At 38.2% G+C, this 15,248-nt stretch overlaps 1 protein-coding gene across 4 annotated transcripts in view; it reads left to right on the forward strand.

Annotated features, from left to right (window-relative positions):
* Window positions 1-15,248, forward strand: part of PDE4D (phosphodiesterase 4D) — a 1,617,209-nt gene that overhangs the window by 250,155 nt on the left and 1,351,806 nt on the right. Inside the window, exon 1 of one of the 4 annotated variants that reach the window (XM_026456068.1) lies at window positions 5,380-7,080. The exons of the other annotated variants lie outside the window; for them this stretch is intronic. The gene's annotated coding sequence lies outside the window, so the exon portion shown is untranslated. Of the gene's footprint in view, window positions 1-5,379; window positions 7,081-15,248 lie in introns of those variants that run through there. 4 annotated transcript variants of the gene reach the window in all.

Below are 15,248 nucleotides of genomic sequence, written 5' to 3' on the forward strand. Positions count from 1 at the left end.
GTGTTTGGTTTTCTCTTCTTGTGATAGTTTGCTAAGAATGATGGTTTCCAGCTGCATCCATGTCCCTACAAAGGATGCAAACTCATCCTTTTTTATGGCTGCATAGTTCCATGGTGTATATGTGCCACATTTTCTTAATCCAGTCTGTCACTGATGGACCATATGACCCAGCCATCCCACTACTGGGTATATGCCCAAAGGATTATAAATTATTCTACTACAAAGACACATGCACACGTATGTTTATTGTGGAACTATGTACATTTAAATGTTTACATTTATAAAGAATGCTTGAAGTATTATTTCTGAAGATTCTTGACTTTAATATATTCATTTAACAAACTGGCCAACTACCTATCCTCATTATGTCAGATAAGAGGGCTTCTAATATGAGAATAAGTCACAAGCCTCTAGCTGTTCTCTATTTTAAAGTGGGGATAAAAGGTGAACAAAGTGTTACAGATTCTCACTATTTGAGTATCTAATAGTGGAAAAGGATCATCAGGTACATCTGTCTGGTCTGGACTCAGAAGAAACAGCTCTTTCATCAGTGGGTCTCTGTAAGTGCAAAAACAATGACAGTGATGGGACAATGTTCTGTTGCCTTAGTTGTCCTGGAGAAATATCATCAGGGGCTCTTTTCTGTGATGCAGCTCATGGCAGAGTACACCACTGTCATCCTAAACTTTTGGCTAAAAGCAGACAACACCCTTCTTTTTCATATACTGCATTTGTTTCTGAATTAGGACTTTAGTGTTACAGTTAAGACCTACAGGCATTGACTACTTTGGGAAGAAGTCTGGTGACCAAAGAATGTGTTCCTAAAAAGTGCAACTTCCTGGGAGTTTCCACACCTAGGTAGGAGATTGTCTCAGGGACTTTTTACCCAGAAGATAACTCTATTATTGGTAGACATAATAATAGCAGAAATATTGGCTACCTTATTTTAATGATTATGCATTTTTAACATTAATTTTTAATTTCCTTGAGATCAGGTAAAACATTACTAGCTCTTTATACTACCAGGCATAGTTACCTAAAACAAGGTGAGTGCTAAATGTAGAAATAATGATCAAGTTCCTAAAGTGTACTATTTAGTTATTTTGCATGACAATTTTAACAGAAATTTGTCTCCTATGACAAATTGCAGTTTCACCATATTAATTAGTTGGATCTTGTCTCATCTTTCCATTTACTGTGCTTCCTAGAGTGGATGATTCTGTGTATTTTAATGTTGAGACGTGACCACACTGTATTAATTCAGCTGGTTTCTCAGAACTGGCTGACTATGGGATAGTTTTTTTTTTTCCCAGTAGTGAGCTTGACTCAGTGTGTAGGAAATAACACACAGTCCTCATGTTCCTTTCCCTTTTCTGCAGATGGTAGTTCGTGAGCCTCCCTCAACTATAACAGCAGCCCACAGGTGAATTTATCAAAGAATGTGGCCACCTTGGGAGACCTCACACATTTTACAGGCCCTGCTGTGATATAGAGCAATCAACTCAATTTTTTTATGTGTTCTTTCTATATTGTAACTCCCATGAGGTAAAGTGTTAAGCTGCATTAAGCCTCATAAGAAGAAATTTGAGTTCATGATGTGTATGTAACTTCACAGTAATTGTAATTAGTATAATCTGCTTCTTGAATTTGCTAACATATTTGGGAAAAATGTTACCATTTTTTTATTTCTTTTAAATTACTTAATGCCCAAAACTTTGCAGTAGAGCATTTAGTACCTCTCACAAAATTTCTAAGTGGCTTTGATTGTATGCAGAATTACATCAAATGATCAGGAGCAGACAGTTCATGAAACTAAGAACATAATTTACAACATTTATAACAAAAAAAGTATATTTTGAGTTTCAAAGTATGAGTGAAACCTGAAATTGAGATTTTTGTAGTCAACTATCTCCTATGTATTAACCAAAAGTAATGAAAAAATATCTATGATAAAATAAGACAAAAGATGGGCAAGACTTCTAATAGAAGAGGGAGATTATGCATTAGGAAGCATGTATCTATGTAGATATTAATGAACCTGGGGATATAAGATGGAGATCATATTAGAAAACATGGTAATATAGTAATACAGTACATACTGCTCATAATTATAGTCAAAAATTTTACCACCCCTCTCAGTAATTGGTAGAATAAGTAGATGGAAAATCAGTAAAGATATAGAGACTTGAAAAGCAATGAAATAACTGCATCCACATTTTAGAACATTCCACCCAACAACAGCAGAATATATATTCTTTTCAAATGTGCATGAAACATTTACCAATATATATTTTACGCCATACAATATATCTCAGTACATTTAAAAGGATTTCAGAATATGTACTCAAGCCACAGTGGAATTAAGTTATAAATCAGTAGCAGAAAGATGCCTGGAAAGTCCCCAGATATCTGGACACTAAATATCATACTTCCAAGTAACTCATATGTAGTGGATTGAACTGCAGCCTCCAAAAGCATATACCTATCTCTTAACCCTTGGAACCTGTGAATGTGAATTTAGTTGGGAAACTGATCTTTGAAGATGTAATTAAGTTGAGGATCTCCAAATGGAACAATCCTGGATTATCCAGCTGGGCCCCAAATCCAACAAAATGTGTCTTTATAAAAGAAAGAAGACAAGAGGACGTAGACACAGAGAACATAGTAATAAGAAATTTTATTTGTTTTATTTGAAATCAAATTTTTAATGATGATGGATTCCATGTGGTTTCTAAGCTACAGCTTCTCATTATTTCTATGAAAGGCACTTAGAGGAAAAAGAATGTTTTCACTGTCACTGAAACCTTGGAATCTTCATATTAGACCAAATTAAACAAGTTACCATAGGACTTCCAACCTACAATATACTGATGTACTCTTCAATCTTCATTGATCAAATGTAGCATATTCCAGATTTTTTTTTTTTTTTTTTTTTACCATATAATCCTTTTTTCCCCTGAATAGTCTTGCCTGACAGATAGAGCTCATTTTGAGGAATATATATATAGGTTTATTTCTCTCTTGTTCTTTAAAGATTAATTGCTATATCACATGAATTTCAATTCATTTAGATTCTATACACTAGGAATGATAATGATTTACTTGTTTCATATGTTGAGTAATGTTGTTTAAAACAATGTTATTGCTACTGAAATACAGTATCTCTCATTTTTTTTTTTTTTCCTTTTTTCCTGTTGGCCAGCCTGGAGTGCAGTGGTATAATCACGGCTCACTGTAGACTCAACCTCCCAGGCTCAAGCAATCCTCCCACCTCAGTCTCCTGGGTAGCTGGGACTACAGGCGTGCACCAACAGGACTAGCTACTTTTGTATGTTTTTGTAGAGACAGGGTTTTGCTGTTGCCCAGGCTGGTCTCAAATTCCTGGGCTCAAGCCATCTGCCTGCCTCAACCTCCCAAAGTGTTGGGATTACAAGATTGAGCCACCATGCTCAGTCTCTTCTTTTCTTATTCTTAATTTTTCTATTATTTTTCATTTCTTTTGCTTAATTTTTTAAAAAAGGTTTGGTCATGTTGAAACTGTCCTGAATGATATCTATTATCTATTGAAATAAACTCTTGTTCCTTTCATAAATTTCTTATCATTTAGAATAATTATTGGTAAAGATTTCATAGATTTCAGCCATCATAGTTGGTATACTACAGAAATGACAGTGGGGAGAGGCAGGAATAAATTTAAAGTACTGTGGATATAGAATCAGTACATTTAGTGACTTTTTAGGAATGGTGAATAAAGGATTATTGTAATTTCTGTTTTGGTTTCCTTGGAGATTAAGATTTCCTTACTGAAATAGGGAAACCGGAAGGAAGAGCAAATTTCCACAGGAAGGACAAGAAGTTTGATTTTGGATTTGTGTGGTTTTGAGGTACTTTCTTGTATGTTTGGAGAAAGTGTCTAATAGACAGGGAAGTCTGCTACTGAAACAAAGTAGAGTGAGAGGGAGGGGTAGACTTAGCTCCCCCTGACCTTGTATGTATCTCTTTTTCAGTATTTATTTCTAAATTAGGTTGACAATGCTGCCTATCAACTTAAGCAGGTGCCTGAAATGATTGAAACGTCCTTGTCAACAGGCAGAGTGTATTTCACATGTTAAGTTCAGTAATGATGACCACAATGTCCTCTGCTACATTGACCTCCAAAGCCTTAGAGATTTGTGGCCTAAGAATTACACCAGATAGATTTTTATCGCAGATAGCCCTTATTTTAGATAATAAACATATTTTTAATTAGTAAGTTAATAATTAACATTTATAGAGCCCTAATGTGAGCCCAGCCATGCTGTATATTATTTATGTTTATCAACTCGCTTAGCTCTCACAATGATGCTATTTACTGATGAAGAGTTGAGGAACTTCTCAAGGCCCATGACGCATCCTGTTTTCAGGCATCAGGTGCTAAGGGTTTGTTCCAGCAGCCTCTGACATCTGGTTATATGAACCTGAGGCCATGAGGTATAGCTCTCCCTGCCTCAGATTATATCTATAACTTTGGCTTGTACTTCCTCCTGGTTTGTTTCTTACTCTCTCATTTTATTTAAGCTACCATTAGTGACTAAGTAATGTTTTCAGATAATTTCTATTCTGCAAAAGTTAAATTTAATTATATTCATTAATAGTTTATCCTATTAAAGAATTCAGACTTCCAGGAAGATGGAATATACATAGCTTTCCCCATTCCTCCTGCTAAATACAATTAAAAATTTTAGGTGTGTGGTGTGTGTGTGTGTGTGTGTGTGTGTGTGTGGAGAGAAAGAGAGAGAGGGAGGAATACTCTGAATTATGGAGAGAAGGCAGAAGGCAGACTAACTTGGGGCAATGAGGCCAAAAGAAAAACATTAATTGCTGTGTCACATGAGTTTCAATCAATTTAGATTTCTTACTCTAGGAATGATAATGACTTCCTTGTTTCATAATGTTGAGTAATGTTGTTTAAAACAATGTTATTTGTATCGAAATAGAGTATCTCTCCTTTTTACTTTTCCTTGAGACAGGGCCTTGTTCTGTTGCCCAGCCTGGAGTGCCCTGGGTTTTCTTTTTTCCTCATATATACCAGACTTGGAGTTTAGGAGATCAACAACATGGACTGGGCGTGGTGGCTCACACCTGTAATCCTAGTACTTTGGGAGGCCGAGGTGGGCAGATCATCAGGTCAGGAGTTCGAGAATAGCCTGGCCAACATAGTGAAACCCCATCTCTACTAAAAACACAAAAGATTAGACAGGCATGGTGGCAGGCATCTGTAATCCCAGCTACTCGGGAGGCTGAGGCAGGAGAACCATGTGAACCTGGGAGGTGGAGGTTGCAGTGAGCTGAGATCATGCCATTACACTCCAGCCCAGGTGATAGTGTGAGACTCTGTCTCAAGGAAAATAAAAAGAAATCAACAACACAAAAATACCAATGCATTACACGGTAAACAAAAATATTCTTAACAAAAGCATGCTTTCTATAACTAAAGGACCAGAGAGGGTCAACGTAACAAGACAAAACTTTTAGACAATAACCACCATATTCCAGGTAAATAACAGAGAAAGTATTGTGGACCCAGTCACATCTATACCTGCAAAAACCATGTCAGGAGTTTAGGTTTTTACCTTTTTGAGATTCTAATGAAGTATCCCAATGTCCACACTGGGATAGTGTCAGAAAAGGGCAAGGAGGGAACCAGGAGTTTTATCATCACTGAGCTCCATTTCTATTCTCAGTGTCAGTTGAGACCACATGGGAGTTCTGGACTTCCACAGCCATCTGGAAGTAACAAGGTGCTCTTTCTTCTCCTGACTGGGCTGGTGTCAGTGGAGGCCTAGAGAATATTCAGGACCTTCACCACGGCCCTGTGATAACAAGGTCACCCTACCCTCCTTGCGTGTCAGTGGAGACCACGTTGGGAGTTGGAACTCCTAGACTTCTCACATTCACCCAGCAGTAATAAGGAACCTCTTCCTAAGATGCTGAATGGGGAATCTAGGTTTTTGCATCCATGTAGTAATAATGAGGCAGCATCACCCACCTCTTTACCTGCCAGAGGGTATCAGAGAAAGCCAATTAAAACAGAAGATTTAAATAAGACATGGTTTCTTAACATAATTTAAAAATGAACGGGTTTTAATAAATTATTCTTAAACCAAGAACTAGATCTCAAAATGAAAGAAAATTGCAATTAATAGATACCAATGCTGAGATGACAGAGATGTTAGAGTTATTTGACAACAGTTTTAAAATAGTCATGATAAAAACGCTTCAGTGAGTAAATCTGAACACCTTTAGAATGAATGAAAAAATAGAGAACCTGAATAAGGAAAGAGAAGCCCTCAACAAAGAAATGAAAGAGAAAAGGATGAGCCACATGGAGTTTTAGAAATGAAAAATACAATAACTAAAAGAAAAAGCTTAGTGGATGGGCAGAATACAGGAGATAAAAAATAATGAATAAAATGGAAGATAGAAATTACCTAGCCTAAACAACAGAAAAAAATGGGAAAAACAAAACAAAACAAGAGCCTCATGGGCCCATGTAATTAAAACAAAAGATCTAGCATTCATGTCATCAGAGTACAGAAAGAAATGAGAAAGAGGGATGGGCTGAAAGAGTACTTGAAGAAGTAATGGTCCCAAACTTCCCAAATTTGGTAAAACACATAAACCTGAGTGAACCATAAACAGGATACACCCAAAGAAATTCACGCCAAGACATTTCATAATTAAACTTTCAAAAACGAAAGACACAAAGAAAATCTTGAAAGCAGCCCGAGAAAAAGTATTCCTTACATATATAAGAAAATCAATGAAATGGCAGTAGGTTTCTCATCAGAAGCCACGGAGACCAGAAGGAAGTGACACACATTTTTTTTACGCGCTGAAAGATAAGAATTGTGAATCTTGAATCCTGTACTCAGTGAAAACACTCTCTTCAGGAATGAAGAGGAAATCAAGACATACTTACATAAAAACAGATTATTACCAGCAGATCTACTCTAAAAGAACGGCAAAGGACGTTAGCTAAGCAGAAAGGAAGTAACGTATAAAGGAACCTTGGAACATCGGGGAGGACAAAAGAACATGGTAAGTAAAAATATGTATAAATATCATAGACTTTCCTTCTTCTGAGTTTTCTGAATTATGTTTGATGGTTGAAAAAAATTATAACACTTTCTGATGTGGTTCTAAGTGTATATAGAGAAAATATTGAAGGCAATTATAAATGTGGAGTGTTAAAGGGATGTTCAAAGAGGTACGGTTTCTATACTTCACTTTAAGTGATAAAATGACAAAACCAATAGACTTTGATACATTAAACAAATAAGATGTAATAGCTAGAGCAACTACTAAAAAAGCTGTACAAACAAAAAGTAAAATGGTAGAGTTAAGCCCTAGCATACCAATTATTGCACTAGCTGTAAATAGTCCAAATGCACCAATTAAAAAACAGATTGTTACCTTTTTTGTGGTAAGAACACATAAAATCTATTCTCTTAGCAAATTTCAGTATATGATGTAATATTATGAACTACAGCCCTCATGCCAGTACATCTCTAGAATTATTTATCCTATATAACTGCATTATGCTATGGTACATAGGATTGTTTCCTTGATTTCTTGTTTGGATAGATCATAATCGGTGTAAAGAAATACAAATGCTGGTATGTTGATTTTGTATTCTGCAACCTTACTGAATTCATTTATTAATTCTAACAGATTTTTGTGGAATTTTGTATCATGTAATCTGCAACTAGGAATAATCTTACTTCTTTTCTGATATAGATGTATTTTTATATCTGTTTCCTCTCTAGATGCTCTTGCTAGAACTTTCAGTATTATGTTGAATAGAAGTGGCAAGAGTAAGGATCCTTGCCTTGTACTGGCTCTCAGAGGAAAAGCCACTTTTCCCCATTAGATGTGCTAATTTTCTTTTGTTTGACTGTAGTAATCATTTTGTTATGTATATGTGTATAAAACATTGTTTTATATACCTTAAATGTTTACAATTAAAAAATTAAAATAAAGACACATGATATAAAGGAGAAAAACAAACAAAAGAAACTTAAAGCAAAACAAAACAAAAAACAAAGATTGGCATTATGGAATAAAAAGTATGACCTAACCACTGTCTACAAGCAACTCAATTCAAATATAATGATATAGGCAAGTTTGAAATAAAAAAGAAAAATGTATATCATATAAATATTAACCGCAGAAAAGCATAAATAATTATACTACTATCTGATAAGGTAGACATCATAGCAAAAAAAATTACTAGTGACAAAGAGGTACATTATAAAATGATGTTAAAAGAAAAACTTTAGACAAATTTAACAAGTTTAATCGAGCTAAGAATGATTTGCAAATTAAACAACCCCCAGAACCAGAACAGATTAAGAGCAACTCCAGCACTGCTGTGTGGTCAGAGAGAATTTATGGAAAGAAAAAAGAAAGCGATGTACAGAAAATAGAAATGGGATACTGAAACACCTGGATTGGTTACAGCTGGGTGTTTGTCTTATTTGAACAAGGTTTGAATAGTTGGTTGTCTGTGAATACTAAAGTATGGCTACTGTGATTGGCTGAGACTCTGCTACTTATAAGAGTAGGTTGCTGTCTATTTACACACCCTATTAGGTTACAGTTCACTGTATACATATAAACCATCAGGCCTAACTTAAAATGTGTAAGGAGTCAGCTTTAGGCAAGTTTAATTTAGCCAAGGTAAAAGAGTCACTTCACCAAGAAAACATAGCAATCTTAAATGCATATGCAGACAACAACAGAGCTGAAAATATGCAGGCAAAACCTGATGGAACTGAAAGGAGAAATAGACAAATCTATAATTACAGTTGAAGACTCTAGCCCTTCTTTCTCAACAATTGATAGAACAACTAGGCCATTAGTCCTCCAGGATACAGAAAAACTCAACACCATCAACCAACTGGATCTAATCAACACTTAGAGAACATTCCTTCCGATAACAGCAAAATACACATTTTTTCCCAAGTGTCTATAGAACTTATAACAATACAGACCATTAGGCCATGTAAAGAACCTCAACCAATTTCAAAACAATTAAATGACACAGAGTGTTTGTTCTCTGACCACAATGGAATCAAACTAGAAATCAATAAGAGGAAGATAATACAAAAATCTGTAAACATTTAGAAGCTAAACAACAACAGACTTCTGAAAATCCATGGATTAAAGAGAAAATCTCAAGGGAAATAAAAAAAAAATTAAGCTTAACAAAAGTACAATTTACTATAAAATTTGTGGGACCCAACTAAAGCCATGCCAAGATAAAATTTATAGTACCAAATACATACATTAAAAAAGAGAAAAAGGTTCAATCAATAACCTAAACTTTTACCTCAAGAACCTACAAAAAAGGTAAAATTAAACCCAAAGCACACAGAAGAAAGAAAAGAATTGGTTTTGTAGGCTGATTGGGGAAAAGTAATTTATACAACCTTGCTTCTGTTAAAAAAAAAATGAGTTCAAAAAACACATTGTGGCCTTCAAAATGCCAATACCATGTTAAATTATCAGAAATTAAAATTAATAGATTGAGTTGATGGTTACTGTAATGATTAAGATAATCGTTACTTATGGTGACCTTTTTTCCAATCATAACCAAACATATCTCTGGAAATGAGTCACTAAGAATGGCGCAGCACTTTTCTCTTTTGATTAATCAAAATTATATTAAATATATTCTATTTTATATTAAAGAACAATTTAGTCATGAATTTAAGCTGGTGTTAGAGAATAGCTAAGTTGCTCCTCATATTCATTTCCTTATTTATGTAATGAAAAGCAGAAAAATATTTTTACCAGTGTTTCTCAACCTAGGTTGGAAATCAGAATCACTGAGGGAGCTTAAAAATATACTGATGCCTGGGTCCCATCCAGGGAGATTCTGAATTGTTCTATGGCAAAAATTCTCAAAATACAGTATTAACCTTGCAGCAGCAGCAGCACTTGGAAACTTGTTAGAAATGCAAATTCATAAGCCCCATCCCTGATCTAGCAATCTCTTGTTTTAACAACTCCTTCAAGTGATTCTGAAGCAGCAGGTCTCAAGCTTTAATGTGCATTTACATCTCCCAGAGAATCTTAGGAAAATGCAAATTTTAATTTGTGGTCTGGATATTATACATTTTCACAGATGCTAATCCTGCTGGTAGCAAAAATATAATTTGAATTATAAGAGTCCCAAGTGGGAGTGCAGCCAAGGTGAAAACAACTAGTCTAGATAGCTCTATGGGACACTGCCAATAGCCCATGCAATCTGAACAATCTCTGCTTGGTTTTCTGTACCTGAGGTTGTAGAGTCACTGAAGAGCACATATTTCTTTTCCTCTTTAAAGTGATGATCTGGTTGGACATGGTGGCTCATGCCTGCAATCCTAGCACTTTGGGAGGCTGAGGCAGGCAGATCACTTGAGGTCAGGAGTTCATGATCAGCCTGGCCAACATGGTGAAAACCTCTCTCTACCGAAAATACAAAAATTAGCTGGGCGTGGTGGCACGTGCCAGTAATCCCAGCTACTCAGGAGGCTGAGGCAGGAGAATCACTTCAACCCAAGAGGCGGAGGCTGCAGTGAGCCGACATTGCACAACTGCACTCTGCACTCCAGCCTGGGTGACAGACCAAGACTCCATCTCACAACAACAACAAGGAAACAACAAAATAAAACCTAAAGTGATGATCACTGACTAAGTGGCTCCTTGGTTGCCCAAGAATCCCAGTTGTGATGGTTTTATCCCTTATTGTCTGGAACTAATGTTGAACACCCTGCTTTTTAACTTCATCTTGTTTTTTTCTACCCCTATCATCAATATTTGCCTGATTCACCATCTTTCAAGATTCTCCTCTTCATTCTCAGCTAAACATTGGCTGATGGGATGAGATCAGCTTTCTCCCTTTTAAAGTAACATAGATCCTTTTGTGTATGGAATTGGTGGGTTCTTGGTCTTCCTGACTTCAAGAACAAAGCCCCAGACCCTGGCGGTGAATGTTACAGTTCTTAAAAGCAGCGCCTCTGGAGGTGTTTGTTCTTCCCAGCGGGTTTGTGGTCTCACTGGCTTCAGGACTCATGCTGCAGACCTTTGTGGTGAATGTTACAGCTCTTAAGGGCAGTGTGGACCCAAAAAATAAGCAGCAGCAGGATATATTGCCAAGAGCAAAAAAACAAAACTTCCACACTGGGCAAAATGACTGGAGCAGGTTGCCACTGGCTGGGTCAGGCAGCCTGCTTTTAGTACCTTATCTGGCCCCTCCCACATACTGCTGATTGGTCCATTTTACAGAGAGCAGATTGATTCATTTTACAGAGAGCTGATTGGTCCGTTTTACAGAGAGCTGATTGGACCATTTTGACAAGGTGCTGATTGGTGCTTTTACAATCCCTGAGCTAGACACAGAGTGTTGATTGGTGCATTTACAATCCTCTAGCTAGACATAAAAGTTCTCCAAGTCCACACTAGGTTAGCTAGACACAGAGCACTGATTGGTGCATTTACAAACCTTGAGCTAGGCACAGGGTGCTGATTGGTGTATTTACAATCCCTTTACTAGACATAAAGGTTCTCAAGTCCCCACTAGACTCAGGAGCCCAGCTGGCTTCACCTAGTGGGTCCCTCAGCCTGCCAGTCACCTGCAGTGGGCCCGCACTTCTCAGCCCCGCATTTCTCAGCCCTTGGGCTGTTGATGGGACCCAGCGTCTGTGGGTGAGGCTTGGGCCTCGCGAGAGCTCACCGCGGAAGCCGGGAGGGGGGGAAAAGGGGAGGGGAGGATGGCAGTCTGCAGGTTGGGAGCCCTGCCCCCTGGGGAGACTGCTGAGGCCCGGTGAGAATTTGAGCCTGGTGCATGTGGGCCGGCAGTGCTGGGGGACCTGGCACAATCTCCGCAGCTGCTGGCCCGGGTACTAGGCCCCTCACTGCCCTGGGCCGACGCCGGCCACCGCTCCCAGTGCGGGCCGCCGAGCCCCCGACCGCGCCCGCCAGACTGTCAGAGCCTCGCAGCTGCGCAGCCCTGGTTCCCGCTGGCGCCTCTCCCTCCACACCTCCCGGCAAACAGAGGGAGCCGGCTCTGGCCTTGGCCAGCCCAGAGAGGGGCTCCCACAGTACCGTGGCGGGCTGAAGGGCTCCTCAAGCACGGCCAGAGTGGACGCCGAGGCCGAGGGGGCGCGGAGAGCCAGGGCTGCTAGCACATTGTCACCTCTCACTTTCACCATCTCCTGATGCCCTGAGTCCAATGTCTTGAGAGCATCACATCTTGTTTCATGCATTCTGACTGGGCATGCTCATCTATTCCAATATGCCTGAGAAACACTCATGTACTGATCACGCCGTGGCCAGGCCAGATCTCTCTGGCTTGTCACTGATTGGACATCTTTCCTGTGATTTCTCAAAGTCACGTCAAATTCAGTTTGCCCAGACTAGAACTCATCTTCCCCACCATGTCCGCTTCTCCTCCTGCATTCTCTGTTTCAGTAATAAGTAACTTGGGGGCATTTTTGATTCTCCTTCCCCCTTTTCCACCCCAAATGGAACTTATCATTAGGATCTGTGGATTCTATCACTCTTGATTCCACTTACTTTTCACCACTTTGCCTCTACTTCTCTGGTGCAGGGCTTCATCATCTCTTGCTTAAATTGCTGCTACAGTGCCCTAATTTCTCTGCCTTTAGTCTGTCTGTCAATTTCTAATCCACTTTCCATATGGCAATGAGAGTGTTTATTCTTGCCACTTCTTATATCTAAAAGTCTTTAGTAGCTCTCCATTGCTCTCAGAATTAAGACTCCTTATTATGACTTAAAAATCATTAATTATCTGGTGCTTGCTCACCTTCCAAGGATCTTCTTTTCACCTTGAACTGGATGCATTTTCCGTATGTACCACTTTCTCTGTAGGTTCTAAGCCTTTGAAGAGGTGATGCCTCTGCTTGGAGTGTCTTTCCATTCTCCCATTAGCCTAGTTCTTATTCTTTTTTATTTGCTAAGACACTACCTCTAAACAGATGCCGTCCTTGACCCTGCCTCTCTCAAAGGTGAGTTTCATACCCTCTTCTTATCCTTAGTGTTAAAATTATCACACTGAACTTCAGTTCCCTCTTTACTTGTTTATCTTCCTCAATAGCCTTCAGAAGGGATCATCTTCCTCACTTCTGCCCTTAGCATCAAGCCCAATGTCTCTATTATAGTCTGTGCTAAATAGTTATTAATAAACAAAATACCCAGTTAGTGTAAGGAAAGGAACCTGCCATGGTAAATCAGTGTGAGGGAGGTTTTGAGGCAGTCGTATAACTGTTAGAAATACACAAATCACATTACAGATAGTGACTTCTCTGTTTATCACAGTGCTCAGTTTCTTATTCCAGGATATTTAGAAAAAGTACACCTAAAAGAAGTGGAGAAGTCATTAGGTTGAATGACGTATTTTCTTCTGCTGAGGTGTTATAATGTAATGTTTAAGGAGCCTTGGTTAGCAATTAAATTCTTTATATCCTTGCAGCAGTTCTTTTTTTCTAGGTTTCATTTCCTTTCAGAACAGATGAGGATTTTTGTGTAACTGATACAATTCCATGTTCTAAGCCCTCACCTTCTCTCTGTTTCAGTTTCTGGGTTGTATGTGGTAGATTGCCCAGAGAAGAATAAATTGCCTTCATGTGGAGCTGGCAGCCTTCTCTGGTGACTGATAAACCCATGCCATTCTAGAAGATCTGCAGACCTGTGTGATCTCTTCTTCCAGGGAGCTGTAATTACTAACTTTGATGGAAATGCCAGTTTTAAAAGATTGCAGTTCATTTCCTACATGCATATTTGCCTAGGGAAATTTTGTAACATCAAGTGAAGTTTACTAAATGAGCAGCAAATGAATAAGTATACGGGTTGATGACAAACACTCCAGCCCAACATCTCCAGGGCCTTTGCTAATGTTTCTCTGGAATTTTGGACCCTCAAGGCCATCTGAGTTTTACCATGTTCTCCTGATTTCTGTTGTATGGGGTCATCCTCTTTAGCAATTTGCAGAGCATAATTTTAATGCTGTCTCCCAGGTGGAGGGTTGATGATCCCTTTATAGACCACATTCTAGCACAAATTAATGTCACTGTTTGTCCTGTAGGAGGAGCCTGGCACACTGAATACCAGTGGAGTCTCGGTCTCTAGGTTTCTCTTGGGAGCTAGGTATGCTTATTCTTGTTTCCGTCCCTTTCCTTATGCACTACCACAAAGGAATTGCTCTAGAATCCATTTCTTCTTCCTCATCTCCTCCATTTCTTTAAATCTTATTTTGTAAAGTTCAAGTTTCATTTCCTGCAATCAGGGACTACATCGTGGTCTCTAGGTGCTTTGTCATTCTCAATACTGTGTGCCATTCTTTCGAATTATTTCATGTTCCTTTGGAGCAGAGGTTGTATCTTTTACTTTATATGGAAAAGTATGACTTCGTGCAGCGTATAACTCAGACTGAGGCCATTTAAATGCTGTGTTTCATTTGAAATGACACATGGAGCTATTGTTGCCAAATTTCTCACTGTCTTATCTGAAAACCAGATTAGCGTAGGGAAGGCTTGGAGCTTTTCAAACCTTCTCCTCATATTTTCTCTGGCTTTCAGAATTACTATATAGAGCCTTTTCTTTGGTGGGGATTATACCTCATGGGCTTTCATGTAACCAATTTTCCTCTCATTATGGGACTGTGAAAGAAAGAATTACAGGGTGAAATTATAGAATTAATGTTAAAAGGAATTAGTTGGCTTCTTTGTTCCTTTAATTTCCAGTTCCAAGAAAAGAATTAGATCAATTCCATTTCTATCAGCTTGATCTCACTTATACCATCAGCACCTAGTATCAGTGCCTGGTATGTGAAAACAGCTTTCAATAAATACATACGTAATAGATTTATCATACTAGGAAAGGTGGCTATAAAAAAAATAGTAACCTCATACTAAAATGAGGAGAACATCAACATCCTCTTTGCTAGATGGCCTCTTTCTACATTTTTTATTCTCTTAAGTATTCTGGAATCAGTAAAAATGGTGTTTTCAAATAATCTTATCAGAAACTCAACTGCATCTTTGCTTGGTAATCTGAAGTTTTGGGAAAGAACATATTTCGGTAATAAAGAATGACATAGACCTTTTTACATGGTAAATAGTAAAATAAAATATGACATTTTAAATTTAAGTCCAGAGTTACTGTTTCAGAGCTGAATACAGCCATCTGAATGATAAGCA

This window comes from Piliocolobus tephrosceles, chromosome 4 (genome assembly GCF_002776525.5).
Source record: "Piliocolobus tephrosceles isolate RC106 chromosome 4, ASM277652v3, whole genome shotgun sequence".
NCBI lineage: Eukaryota > Metazoa > Chordata > Mammalia > Primates > Cercopithecidae > Piliocolobus > Piliocolobus tephrosceles.